This window comes from Colobus angolensis, unplaced genomic scaffold (assembly GCF_000951035.1).
Source record: "Colobus angolensis palliatus isolate OR3802 unplaced genomic scaffold, Cang.pa_1.0 Scaffold192, whole genome shotgun sequence".
In the NCBI taxonomy this organism is placed as follows: Eukaryota; Metazoa; Chordata; class Mammalia; order Primates; family Cercopithecidae; genus Colobus; species Colobus angolensis.
Window position 1 is genome coordinate 7159105 of NW_012115066.1, and position 13131 is coordinate 7172235.

At 36.9% G+C, this 13131-nt stretch overlaps 1 pseudogene; it reads right to left on the reverse strand.

Moving 5' to 3' along the window:
- Positions 1 to 1035: 1035 nt before the first annotated feature.
- Positions 1036 to 1739, reverse strand: LOC105510810 (annotated as a pseudogene).
- Positions 1740 to 13131: the final 11392 nt, after the last annotated feature.

Genomic DNA, 13131 nt, shown 5'->3' on the forward strand with positions numbered 1-13131 from the left:
GAGGACAGCAGGAGAAGAGAAATTATGGGTCACCCAAGCTTTTCCCTGGGTCATGGCTCTGGATATAGATTTAAAGAGAGGTCAGAGTAAATGGACTCCAGGTTTCTTACGAAAGAAAACAATCCCTCAAAGAGGAGGTGAGATGTGTCATGCAAAAGAGTTCTTCCTGCAGAGGCACAGGAGAAAGGGCAACTGACTCTCTCATGTGGAGACAGTGAGGAGCAAGTTCTTCTAGTACCATGAAGTAAGACAGGCAGAGGGAGAATCCCGAGGTTTGGGCCAAATGTGAGATTGGTACACACACGGTTAAAGACTAAAAAGCCATCAGGAACCCTCAAAGCCAAATTCTATCTGCACACTGGCTCTACAAAGTTCACAGCAAGAATCTCTCGCACCAAGTCAAGTTAGTGGCCTGGCTATGGATGGTGGGGAGGGCAATACATTTTTATTTTCAGAGGGATGAGGTGAGAAGAACAGCCGTGAATGATCTAGTAAAAAGAGACCTTCAAGAAGCAGAAAATATTTAGAGAACATTTTAATATATATTTTCATACATATATTTAAAGTTAAGAAAAATAAAACTAATTCAAGCCATGCCCTGTGGGGGGGGGAAAAAAAAAAAAGAAAGAAAGAAAAAAAGGAAAAAAGGAAAAGAAAACAAAGAAAAATTTGAAGTGAGACCTTTGCTGGTCTGGTCTCAACTTAAGAATCACAGTCAGCTTGTTACTTTTATTTTAGAAGAAAAGATGTAGAAGTTTCTTTCAATTATTCAGAAGGCAAGTGTAGCCACTTATAAAAACAGAATGGCAGGAACAGACTAGGAAAGGAAAATCAGAAGTAAAAGGGCAGAGTGGGAAAAGAATTTTCAAAAATAAAATTAACAAGATGATTGTTCCAGAAGAGGGCTGTGAAAAGGACATGGTGGACCGAAGTCTGTTAGTCAAGTAATGATTCAACTTTTAAATTATTCTCCTGTTCTTTTTGGTTGGGTGTTTTGTTTGTTCAAGTTTAAGATCTGGAAATGCTGACCCTTTGTTAAGAGCCAACAGGACATATAGGATCCCTTCCCTCCCCTGGCCTGCCTCCACTGAAGCCACCACCAGCGCCTCCTTGGCTGGATGCTGGAAGAGTCCTCCATGTGTACGGAATCAGGATGATAGGGCAGCCTCCTTCTGTGGTTGCTGGGCTTGTGAACGTTGCAGTATCTTTTGGCTTTCCACGTCTCTAAAATGCTTTTCAACTATTTTGCGTACATGGCTCAGTGCACTCCCCTCTTTGCCTTTACAGTTTTCCACTTGATATGGGGGTGTAATAACAACTTCTTCCATGACTACGATGTTTTTTTCTTGCCATTTACAGTCTTTAATGGCCTTGTGAATGGTCTGGAAGAGCTGCTGGCCCTCTGGAGAGACATCAGCACTGATTGCATAGGCCTGGCTCAGCTTCTCCTCCTCCTCTGTCCGTGCTTTGCCGGCAAGCTTACTAACACTGAGTGAAGCTAGGGGAGGAGGGGTTTCTGTTCGGTCATTAATTATTTCCACTTCTGAAACATACTGTAAGTTTATAAGTAAGATGTCTGCATGGTTGGGCTTTCCACTGGAAGAGGGACATTTTAAAGCCAGCATTTTGGATTGGTAGTCAAAGGTTACCACCTCGCCCTGCAGCCGCTGCTCCCGGCACCTCCCGCTCGACACCCGGCTCCCAACGCTGAAATACTCGCCGGGAAGAGCCGCCATGTTGGGAGTGTAGCCGGCGGCGGCGGCAGCAGCAGCCGAAAGCCGGGCCTGCAGTGAGCCCCGCGCCGCGCTGCGACGCCACGCCATTTTGTGGATTTTTATCTGAGTTCCATCACTTTGGTAAGTAACTGAATCTTTTCTCTGCTTCAGCTTCCCCGTCTGTCATATAGCAATAGTAGTCTACAACTATAGAGAGTTATTCTGAAGATAAAAGAGTTTATACATAGTAAGGCTTAGAAGAATGCCTGGCATTTGATGAGCCCTCAATAAATGTCAGAAATCTTTTTGTCACTATTTTATAGATAAGAAAACTGTGGCACCGAGGAGTTAAGTAATTTGCCTAACTAGTCACTAACAAGTTAAAAGACCTTACGTTCAAACCCAGACATTCAGGCTTTGCAGTTCGCATTCCTAACCACTGTATGGAGTTCATTCAATACATAGTGGGTTTTTATTGTTATTAGCTAAGTTAAAGGTGACTCATTAGGCTGATCTCAAAACATGTTCCAGGAACTAGTAAGGAGAGGGTAAAGGCAAGCTCATTTCTTATATAATAAACATTATTCTGAGTTTTATATATATATTTTACCATATTTAATTCTTCATCTCTCTCATGCATGTAGTATGATTTCCCGTGAGGAAATTGAGCCTGAGGGAAGACATGCCTTAATTATGGATGAAATAACATTAGAATTCAAATCTGCCTAACCTCAAAGCCTGAGTCTTGTGATTATAGAATACTGCTTCCAATATCTTCATATTTGCTCTAATAATGTTCAGTTTGTCCCTGGGATAGCCATACTCAGAATCTAGGTTTGCCCTAGAAAATGAACACTCCCATTGCCTTGATTTTCCTGCAAGTCTTAATCTCTGAGAAAGTCAAAGTAGATGATGAGGAGATAATACAAAGTGAAGTAAACAGAACTTCATTAACCTTCTTTGCACAAAAGAACGTTTTCTAATATGAAAATGAAAGAATCAAGATGGAGTCACTAATATTAAGAAAACTTTGACAAATAGAGCCAGGGAATGCCATGAAGAGAGGGTTCTCACACTTGTATGCTTGATAATAAAACAAATCCTACAAAAGTCACAACCTTGCACAAAGGTCAGCCCAAACTTAGTTAAAACAATACTTAGGCAAGGATATCTTTCCAACAATTGCCTGTCCAGCCTCAAGCTGTAATTGATCTATGTAGCTAAGGATAATTACTACAATTATGTAATTCTCCTCATTTTTTTTTCCTTTAAAAACCTTTGCCTTCCTTTACCTCCCTGACTATGCACATAGTTGATAATGGCAACATATTCCCATTGCAATATTCTATTCCCAAATAAACATCTTTTCCTCTAGAGAGTCTCTCTCTGTTTGTTATTAAGATTGACATTAGGAAATCTATCATGGGCTTGTGATAAAAATAATACAATAATTCTCATCTTCAAAGACCTTTAATATTGCTGAGGTGTTCTACTTGGCAGAAAACATTGATGTCCCCCTCCTTTTTTTTTCTAGAATTTAAATCCTAGGATTCCTTGACATTGTTACTGAGAGTCTGCAGTCTCAAGACTTTCAGGATAATAGTTCCAAAGGAATGTTATCTGTATGGTTTTTCTGAGTAAACACTTCCATTTCAAGCAAAATATTTGGGATTGCATTTGTTGGCTGTTTCTCCAACTTCCATTCCCCTCCCCCCTTTTTTTCTGCCATCAACACTTGTAATTTCCTTTTGGTAAATTACTTTTCTACCATTGTGTTACAGCCTTGCTATTTGGTGGAAATGACCCCACTCTTAGCATCAGGGGTGTGGCTGATTGGCTTACCCTAATCTATGCCCCACCCCTTCTAGCATTGATTCCTTCTAGCCACAATAATTGGCTCAGGAATTGGTACATGATCCAACTGGGGCTAATGAAAGAGACTGAATCCAAAAACGTAAGCAGAAGCCTGCTTGGGTCCTCCTCTCTCATCCCTTGGAGTCATACTGGTGAGTGTAGGATAAATTCTGGAGCCTGGAATATGAAAACTTGACTCTGCCAACACATGGTTGAGTTGTCACTGAGCTGCTGCCTCTAGCTTCAGTAGGGACCAGTTCTATCTCTGAACTGTTTCAGTTTTGTGAGCCAATAAATTCCACTTACTGCTGCTGTGGTTTAGATTGTATTTCTGTTACTTAGAGTTGTAGAGAGTCCTAAACAATAGCATACTTCATCAGAGAAAAACCTACCAGATCCAGTAACCCCTAAAATCCTAGTGGTTCTTGTGGAAAAGTAAATCAAATACCACACAAATTAGAAATGCAATGTCTTCTCTCACAATGTAAGAAGCACATTCAGTGATTTTCAAAAGCCCTCTTAGTTTCTGCAGCAAATGATTAATGGACTTTTTAAATCTACTTTTTGTTGTAACATAGCCATATGTAGCTCCAGGGTAGACTGTCTCACACGTCGGGTATTATGCTGCTAACATCATGTTACAGGGGAATACTGTGTGACTTCTCTTCTTGTATTAGAGAGTCTACTCAAAATACTGGCCTTATGATGATTCCATTGTGAATTTATGGCATCATATTGCTATTTTTATCTAGTGGTGTAGTAACAGTGTAAAATAGTGCCACATAGAAAGGGTAAGCTCCAAGCATGGAGTGTGTGGTAGTCAATATGGCACTACACTAAACTTGGAAAAACTGTTGGATTTAGTCCTGTGTGAGTTGCTAAAGAAAGAAACAAATATTCTGAATATTATTGGATGTAGTAAAAATTATTATGCTTTTGAATTTGATTTTCAACTTTTAGAAAACTGTGAAAGCTTGTATTTGAGTAGTATCTACTATGTATGCAGGCATCACCTAGGAGGATTCTATATATAATTGTATGTTTATATAGATGAATATCTCTCTCTCTGTGTCTCTTGCTATATGTGTGTGTGTATGTGTGTGTGTGTGTGTGTATGGTGTGTATGAATACATACATATTTATGTATATACACACATACACATCATATTTGCATATATGTAGGCCTTGTAACTTCTCCTTATTGAGATATATTTTTCTTTCTAAAATATGAACAAAACAAAATAAAGAAACACTAAACACTGAAACTGAGATTCTGAGTGGTGTGAGACCATTCAGAACTTCTCAATCCACCGCTCATAGCAATGGTAATGGTGTAGTCAGGAATCTAGGGAATTTTAGTCTAGGATGTGAAGACAACTCTGAATCTCAGGATATCAGTAAAATAAATACGCTCTTATAAACTTGCATATTGCTGGAAAACATGACTAAATTTAATGGTTTGTTAGAAATAAAGCAGTCAAGGGCTGAGAAAATGAACGTTTATGGCTGAGTGTAGGCAGTCCGTGGTTCTCAAAAGGCCAGGCAATGAGCTTTCTCAAATCACATGCTTCCCTTCTTTTGGCACCCAAGGACACTACAGCTGCCATGGCTGCCCTTGGGACTAGGAAAATAGCTATTTGCAACTCTAAAGAAAGAAGATCATTGATTCCAGTTGACACTGACAAAAGGAAATTATGCAGTTTGCTATATATTTGAAAGAGATCTGGCTTTGGAACCACAGACACTGGAATTAAATCCTGCATATAGGTATCTTATTAGCTACTTGGCTTTGGGCAAGTTATTTAACTTTCAAATGCCAACATTTTCACATTTGTTAAATGCATATAATAAAATTTGTTAGGAGGATTACATATAACATGAATGAAACCAGTTAGTATGCTTATTGAATGGCATGAGGATCACTTAGTGGGTGAGTCCATGGTTTAGCTGTACAATGCTTAAAGCTACTGGGCCGTCTAAAGATTCCTAGCACAACAAGGCTATTAATTCAAGTGAAAAGATGAAACTAACAAAAACAATTTTTCAAAATGTGGTGGATGGGATGACTGGAGTATTGTCCAGCTAGACCTAAAAATACAAAACTACACTTCAAAACAGCATGAATTTCCTCTGATTCTTTAATTAGAACTGCGTTCTGATTCATATCTAATCACTTTGATATTTTTTTCAGCTTAAACTTTTTTTTTTTTTTTCTGTCCTAGCTAGGGGAATGTTTCAAAGAGGCATAGGGCTTATTTAGCGTACTACAAAACATTGTGGAAGAAATCCTAGAGCAGAAAGTCAGAAAATATTTGTTCCAAAGCTACCTTTACCAATTCTAAATACTTTAGTTTCTTCATCTAAGCAATAAAATGATTTTTCAGTCCCAACCAGGTATAAGGTCCTATGTTACCTCAGGTCACCCCATAAAATGCTAGCTTCATTCACTTCTATTTAACAAGAAGGACTTTTTGAAGAATCATTTACTTTCATTATTCAAAAAGAGCAAATTAGTATCTGAACATGTCATCAATGAAGGGTTGTTTCTAGTCTTAGCCATAATTCACACGGTTATTTTTAAAATGTAATCACTATTAATTATAATCCTGCCACAAAATAGTAATAATAGCTAACTTTCTTGAGCTTTTTTTTTTATGCCAGAAACTGTTCTTACCAATTTACATATATTAACCAGTTCAAACTTCACAACAAGTCTAATCGGATAGGTTTCATTACCTCTGTTTAAAGGTGACACACGCGTGGGCAAAGAGAAGTAATGTCAATTGTTCATATTTTCTTCTCTAGTAAATATTGGAACTGGAACTGGAACCCAGTCTATTTCCTGAGCTAGACATATATTGACCACACAACACAGCAAAATGTAGTTGATGCTCCTCAATTTTACCCATGTGCCCTTTTTGCAATACTAAGTAGATCCACACAGTATATTATAAGTGAAATATAAAATTACATAATGTGGATTGTGTCTCCCTCTTAATTTTTTTTGCAACAAACCTATCAATATTAGGGGAGGTAGGGATATGTGAGTCTACATTATAATAGGACTATTAAACAGGGAAATTATAAAATTGATAAAAATAAGCATTGTGATTTTAATAAAGTTTTAAAAAATTTAATGGGAGTTATGAAATGAACCAAACACCTGAGTACAGAAAGTCTGAGAAAATAAAAATATGGGAACTAAAAAATAAACATTAAAATACGAAGAATTAAATGTGTCATGTACATGTTTTAGCTGAATCAAAGAGTAAACACAAAACCATTTCCAAAACACAAAATAATTTTCAGTTTTGCCAATTGTTGAATTTTTAAATCCTGTGCAATTTATTCTACTAATTATTTTAAAAGTAAAATATGAAGTATTGTTTTTTTTTTTTCATATTTGCAAAAAAGCTAACTGCCTTCCTGGAGGGAAAGGAATTGGGTTGTTCCTCCTCTTTCCTTTATGTTTTAAATATATTCTCTGTTTTTTTCATCAGCTTTGTACTAAATTATTCCGTTCTTTTATCCAGTATGTCAAATTCCCATTCTCTTACAAAGGAACAAATAAGCTAAACTGATTAATTCCCTGTAATGAAAAGGAGTATATTTTCTGGCTCTTTTTACACATCAACTATTCACTGAATGTTTGCCAAGTCTACAAAAAGGGAAAGACAACAAGAATAGCCCCAGGGTAATAAAAGTCTACTTATACAAACAAACAAACAAAATAAAAACAGCTAAAAGATTAAAAAGCATAAGAATAAATTTTTAGATTATTATTTTCTTTCTGCCTTTTCACTTTTTTCAATTTTTCAAAGTAGAAGAAAAGAGAGAAGAGCAAAAAAGGGAAAGCGTTGTATGGTTATGAGAGAAAAGGGGCAGAGAATATTTTTCCTAAAATATTTCTGCTTCTCCCTTCCGTTCTCCATTCTCGGCTTTTGTGTTTTCTCCCCAGGCACCTGGCCTTTGTTGGAGAGGCAACTCAATGACTCACAGGAATCCAATGCCACATCATGCTAGTTTTATAATTAGAGCCCACATTATAATTACCCTCACGTATATAATCAGTTCCTGAACATCTTCAATCACTCAAGCTCTATCTTTGAGTGATAAGGCGGGAATAAGCTTTGTCTTTTTGTCTTGCCTTTTTTTTTTTTTTTGAAACAGAGTCTTGCTCTGTCTCTCAGGCTGGAGTGCACTAGTGCAATCTCGGCTGACTGCAATCTCCGCCTCCCGAGTTCACGCCATTCTCCTGCCTCAGCCTTCATTTTATCAGACAGACAGTGGATGTGTATTTATTGTTTTGCAAAATCAGATGCTATCTCATTATAACACAATTAGTCAATTAATAAACAAATATTACTAAGTATCTTATATCACTTCACAATATGGCAGAGCCTTACTACCCAATGCACACTGGGTATGATATATTTCCTGATGATGTACTACCGAAATTTAAATTTTGCCTGAATAAAGGAACATTGCAAATGAAAAAGCATGTCAAATATGTACATTTTTCCTTTAATATTGATTTATACTTCTAAAGAAAACTGGAAGACCACTGTAATAAAGTATTAAAAATATGAGGAGCATTTATGTATTGAACCCATTTTATGTAAATATGGGTCTGACCAGCATATGTGCACTTTTGGAATAATGGGGCAGACTTCTTGAAGTTCCAGAAGTGAATCTAAGCATTAGGGATGCTATTCTTAGGACAAAGCTGCTAACTAACTGATTATAACCAGATTTCATTGAGAATCACATTTCAAAAGAGAGGAAATGTTTTCAACACATTATAATTTAGATTCAGATAAAACTCCCTGCATCAGTTATCAGCACAAATATCTCCCCAAACTACTTTTTTTTGTATGTAAGCAAATGAAATCCCTGAGAGTAAATGATTCCCAGTGTCATTTCTACATTATTAGGATGATGTTCATCTTACACAAAGTTTGAAATGGACTCAATATTTAACTTAGATGAGAGTACTGCATTACTGGTCCTTGAAATGATATTACAGAGTGGGTCAGAATGTGGTAGCAAGGTTAAACTATGTGCATTCAAATCTCTGTTCAATATCTTTTCCTTTGTATAAACTTAATTTCTCTCATCTTTAAAAGGATTATGATAAAAACATTTCATTACCCCCTAAGATTTGTGAAAATTAAATAATATATGGATACATGGAAATGCATTCTATGAGAATACATGGAAAGTGTTTGAAACAGATGTAAGCATTAAATACAATTTTAGTTATTATTAACTCTATTTTGTCCACTCAACTAGGTGAAAGAAAAGACCTGAAAATGAATTAGGGGATAGCAGGTGAGAGGTAAAAGTTTGGATGTAAAAAGCATAGATATATTTTCTGAAGGTCAAAATACCTTTCTTTAATCATTGGCCAGACTTTGGCTTATTGGTGTCTTAGGATCTTGAAAAAACACTTCCTAAGACAGCAAGATGAAAAACCCCTGGCTGGCAAGAACAGATGGGTGGTGTCAGGAGTGAAAAAGGGAGAACAGGAGGGCATTTTCACTGATGCGACAAGTTTGTTTGCAGCATAAGGTATTTAACTTTAGGCTCATATTTTAAGCTCTATTTTATACATTTATTTAACAGGCTAGCAGATTGTAGTGCAAATTCACCTTTTGTGCTTTCTTTCATATAATGAGTTTTCTAAACCATATTATAATGTCATCTACTAAAAGTGCTTTTTCCCTTTCAAATGAAGGTTTCAAGATAAATGGGAACTTTGCCACAGATGTTAACATCATAAATGAGAAAGAAGAAAACATATTTTTCTCTATTTTCTCTTGAGTATGGTAAAAAATAAATTTAAAATGGCTTGCCTAAGGACCACATCTAAACAATATTGCCAGGCATCCTGGATTTAAAACCTTTTCTAACTGTGTGATATTGATCAAACTATTTAATCTTTCTAGACTAGTTTTCTATCTGGATAGTGGGGATTACAGTAGTCCTAGCTTACAGAATGTTTGGAAATTTTAAATGATTTCATATAGAGAAAATTTTATAAAACAATTTTAAATATAACTACCACCACTTTTGGCCATTCTATTATTATCAGTAATTGATTTCTGTTGGAATAGTTCTTATCGAATTCTTTCTTATAAAGGATCTTGTAAATGTAATTAATATTCTGAATATAACTAAGGAAAAACCAGTCACACACATTTGTAAAGATGGTTATCCATTCCATTTAACACTTCAGGGAATCTACACTATGGTCAGGTCAGCCACACTATTTTAAAAATAATAAAATATATCAGCTACCCCTCTTTGAAACAGTGGTGTTCATGCCTCTAATTGTGAATATGGTCGGGCACCTGTATGAGTAACACTTCATCAATTTGTCTGGTGTCTCACCATCTTGACCTTAATTAAAGTGAAGTCTTCTGCTACTGGGCAAACCCGGGTGCCCTGAATGCCTTCACAAGTACAGAAATAGACAGAATGATTTATGTAGTTGTCTTGCTGGAAAGCTAGTTAACAATAAAGATGCTCACTAGGAAAAACTCAATATTTGCCCCAATCTATGTAAACCCTTACTTGTAAGGCTTGAAGTAACTGGAATGCTGGTAGGACAGAAGATATGGAAGCTAACTTGCACTGAAAACCATTTTTTCTGGGATCCCCTGAAGTGCTTCACCTGTTCAGCCCCATATGACATGGCTTTAGCACCTGTAAATTAGTTTAGCTTATGAGCACTTCACCAAGTTAAGAGGATGACTGGATCATGAGTCAGGATGCCTGGGGCAGAAGTGCCCAGGGTCTCTCTCACACTTGAAAATAAAATAACAATCAAAATTATTTGGTACCTCTTAGGCCCGTAAGTTTATATTTTTATATTTTATTCCTCTGGATGTGAGGAAAGAAACATCTCCTTTTGTGATAAGAAAACTGAGTTTATATAACACGATTTATTTTATATTTTCTGAAACTAGAAACACCATTTAGTTATGATATTTTCTAAATAGGATATATCCACAGTAAGGGATACTAAACAGTGTTCTTTTTTTTTCCTTTTTTGAGACAGAGCCTTGCTCTGTCATCCCAGGCTGGAGTGCAGTGGTGCGATCTTGGCGCACTGCACCTTCCGCCTCCTGGGTTCACGCCATTCTCCTGCCTCAGCCTCCTGAGTAGCTGGGACTACAGATGCTGCCACCACACCCGGATAATTTTTTGTATTTTTAGTAGAGGTGTGGTTTCACCGTGTTAGCCAGGGTGGTCTTGATCTCCTGACCTCATGATCCGCCCTCCTCGGCCTCCCAGAGTGCTGGGATTACAGGCGTGAGCCACTATGTTCTTGATCCACATGCCCATGGGTCAGGAAAGCATGAGCTCCAACAATTTAGCGGACAAAATTTTCTATTCAGGTGTCTTCCTTTTAGACGTGACATTGTTTTGCATAGGTAAAACCTTCTCTGCCTCACCTTCTGACCTAGAAGTTCCTGGAAGCCAAAACAAGATTTGGTTGTTTTTTTCCTGTTCCCCAGTTTTTAGCATAGGACCTTAATTTCAACAATTAATTTGTTAAAGAATTAATAAATCAATTGACGAACTGATTTACAAAGTTCTGAAATGTCTCTTCTGTACAATCCTGCTTAGGTGATATGATCTGTTAGTAGTATTTCTTAAGGATCGGATAATAGAACTGTCCAACTAAAATCTTCCAGAACAATCCAGATTTTAAATATACTATATTGTTGCCATATGGACTGTCAGTTTCCAGTTCAAGAAATACATACATAGTGGATACACTTCATACAATGGACAAGGAAGATTCTGTAACCTCAAAACCCCTCAACCATCCTTTAAGCAACATGACCTGAAAGGAAGAGTATGGCCTTTGGAATCCAAGTGACCTAGGTTTAAATGCACATTCTGCTGTTTACTAGAGGTTTTTCCAGGATTTTTTTTTTTTTTTACATGATTCTTACTGGCTTTGGAAAACACTATTCCATCAAAAACATACATGGAAACTAAATATAATAACAGAAAAAGACAGAACTTTTCTCCTTGGAGCAGAGTGAAGGGCTAGCTCCCAGTTCACTTGGTTGTCCATCTCTACTCTGCCCAACTCAACACTCCCAATCGCACTGGGCTCAGGAAGGTGGAGCTCTGTGAAACAAAGAAACCCTAACGTCTTTCAGAATCAGATGACAGAATCAAGTGTGTTCATCCTGAAAAGATTTTACAACCACAACACTGATTTGGTCTTTAATTTTCAGGTGATTTCTTACTCTTAGAACCTTTTTTTTTTTTTTTTTTTTCTGGTTGGGGAGAACAGGTTTGTGAATAGTTTAGCGAGTCCTGGGCCCTAATATTTTCTTTAAACTCTGCTTGCAAATTGAGCAGTATCTTCTTTAGCTTACTTCTCTCCCTTCGTATAACCTAACATACAGAGCTGGAAAAATTCAAGAGGAAGGGAGTTAGACTCCAGCTTTTGATGTAAAAAGGACCATCGGTGGGAGAGATGGGTAGAATTGATGGGGGTGGAGGGGCATCTTTTTAAACAATCTTCCATGGCTAGGCCTAAGAACAATATAGACAACAATGTTACCAATGACTCATCATCACGCAACATGGGTTGCCATTTTCGTAGCCTCAAATAGCAGTTTGGAATTTGTCCAGTCTTCACTGACTATTTCCTTACCAGCTTCATTTTGCCACCCAGTGGCAAATGCAATATACTTTAATCCAATGCAATGAACTTTAAAGGCAATGCAATACACTTTAATCTTTTGTTACCATACAATTCAAGTTCTGGCATTAACTTCTGTGTGAATTATCTATTGCTAATATGAAAAGCCACCCCAAAAGAAAAAGTAAAATAATAACCTGCATTTTCTGTTTCGGCTAGATTCAGTCAGGTATTTTTTATTCTGTTTTCAGAAACCTGCAAAAAATTAATGAGACAGTTTTGACATTCTAATTGTTCATGGACTCAGTCGTGACTGGATGATCCATAATGAAAACATCCACGTGCGTAGCCTTTGTTAGGGTTCGGCTAGGGCTTCTCTGTTCTGTTTTCTCCATTTCTATCTGGCTAAGTCAGGCACATTCTCATCTTGGTTTTGGTGTTTCCACTATAAACGAAAGAGGTTAAGCCCCAGTGTGCAAACACCTTTTGAGTCTCTGCCTATGTATAATTTGCTAATATCACATTGGCCAAAATGTCACATGACTGAGTGTAGATTCACAGGTTAGAGAAGTGAATTCATTTTTTTGATGGGTAGGGTGCCACAACCAATTGCAATGGTGTGTACATGCAAGGATGGAAAGAATTATTGCATTTCTCTCTAAAAGTAACTTCCCATGGATTTATTATAATCAATTGTAAGTTGTTTTTAATAATTTATTTTTGTCCCAATAATCAAATAATGAAGCTCAGGAAAATCTTTTAAAAATGAGCAACAATAGAATCAAAATTGTTCCTGAAATTGTTCATCACCCACTTGAATTTAGATATACTTTCTTTTTTTTTTTTTTTTATTATTGTACTTTAAGTTCTAGGGTACATGTGCATAACGTG